Here is a 2,202-nt window from a genome sequence, read left to right on the forward strand (position 1 = left end):
CCCATGTGCCATTGCCCTTAGAGTCCCCAAACTCTGGAGGCTTTTAAATGTACATCAGTCAGGACCTCTATATTCTAGACCAGTGATCCCCAACCAGAAGCTTGTGAGTAACATGTTGCTCTCCAACCCCTTGGATGTTGCTCCCAGTGGCCTCAAAGCAGGTGTTTATTTTTGAATTCCAGTCTTGGAGGCAAGTTTTGGTTGTATAAAAACCAGGTGCACTGCCAAACAGAGCCTCAATGTAGGTTGACAATCCACACAGGGGCTACTAAATGGCCAATCACAGCACTTATTTGGCACCCCAAGATAGTGATAATGGTACTGTTGCTCCCCAACTCCTTTTACTTCTGAATGTTGCTCACGAGTTCAAAGGGTTGGGGATCCCTGTTCTAGACAGTATAAACTGTGAGTTACCATTCATTTAGAAGTGTCAGTACGGCTGTAAGTGCTCTTAAACACAGATTGTAAGATTCATGGTTTTAATGCCTTTTTAATATTCCTTTAACACATTGTACATGCATAAAAAAATTGTGCAGTATAACGTAAATTAAGTTGAGGAATACACATAAGAATTTACTCAAAGTTTTCAATCTGTTGCATTTTTCTAAATGCAGAAAGCATAATTTTCCAGCACTAGACATTACATTCAAATTAATAATGGGGCTGTGATTATATTTGTTTTTATATGCATTCACAAATGTAAACACAAGTATGTGCTCTGTGTGTATGTAGCCTAACAGTGGTCCGAATTCACTCTTTGCTCTCTCAACCATTCTGGCAGCAGAAATGTTCAACTCTTTCACATATAAAAAAAGTGGAAAAGTAAGGCTGAAAATAGTGTAAGAAAGGCATAGTTATCCAGCATTTTGGAAATAAATATTAAAGGAGAAGGAAAGTTACAGAGACATTTTATTGCCAATAGATTAGTTGCAATAGTTCAAGCTAGAATGCTATATTTATTGTGCAGAATGCTTTACCATACCTAATTAAAAGCTCTGGAATATCTCTGTTTGTTTAGGATAGCAATTGCAGTGTTAGCTTGGCGTGACATCACTTTCTGCCTGAGTCTCTCCCTGCTCATTTATAGCTCTGGGCTCAGATTAGAGCAGAGAAGGGGGGGCGAAGAGGAGCAAACTGAGCATGCTCATGCCGGGGCAAGGAGGTTTAAGCTGAAGGCAGGAAGTCTGATACAGAAGCCCATGAGTACACAATAGAAGGAAAGAAATGCTGTGTTTCTTTTGACAGAGGACTCAGAGCAGCACTACTCTGAGGGTTTACTTATATTTAGGTGGACCTTTTCCCTCTCCTTTAATAAGTCTCCAGTTGTGTCAAAACATACCACCCACAATGGATTAATCTTCATTAATATTGGAACAGTGGTTAAATTCAAACTTTAGCTACATGGTTTATGTAGACATTCAATAAAAGAGCTGATTAGGGGGCTCCTTCATTTTGATAAACAATGTCATTCATCTTTGCACAAGCTGTTATAAGCCATTCATATCTTTATTCTCACAAGCCTTTTGGTCTTATATGTGTGCAACATTAAGCATTTGAATCTTTGAGAAAAAATATGGTCCGTTTTCCCTGTCCTCTCCTTCTGCATTTCAGAAGTGGAAAGAAAGACACTGGCAAGGTTTTATGTCATTTTTAGTACAATATATAATAACTCCAAACAAATGGTGTTTTCCGCAAAATCTCCCTTACACATACATTGTCATAATAAAATCAGTAAATACTCCCATGTACCAGAGTTGGTCAGATGGTGAGAATAACCAGATTTAAAAGATGGATATCTGCTTCCTAGTTTAATGTATTCAAAGGGTAGAAAGGAGCTGACAGTTCAACTTCATCTAGTTTTAAACTCAAACAGTAAAATCTGAAGCTTGGGCACATAAACATATATTGATATAATACTGCTTAACTGACCTGGACTTATATACTGGGTAACCAGGACATGCAAAAAGAATGGTATATAAAGGTGATCCTAAAGGTTTTGAAAAAAAAAAAAAAAGGGTTTATAAATGACTAGCAAAAATCCCATTACTTAGTCAGTTACATGATTCACAAGTGCCTAAAATTATTATTATTCAAAGTGCCTTGTGAAAGGACAAAGTGTACCACTGTGTTTGAAGCCAAGACTATATGTGTACATGCAGCTAACAAAGGTGCTAATAAAATATTTTGGACTTGTTCAGACTG

The sequence above is a fragment of the Xenopus laevis genome, chromosome 3S (assembly GCF_017654675.1).
Source record: "Xenopus laevis strain J_2021 chromosome 3S, Xenopus_laevis_v10.1, whole genome shotgun sequence".
Classification (NCBI taxonomy): Eukaryota; Metazoa; Chordata; class Amphibia; order Anura; family Pipidae; genus Xenopus; species Xenopus laevis.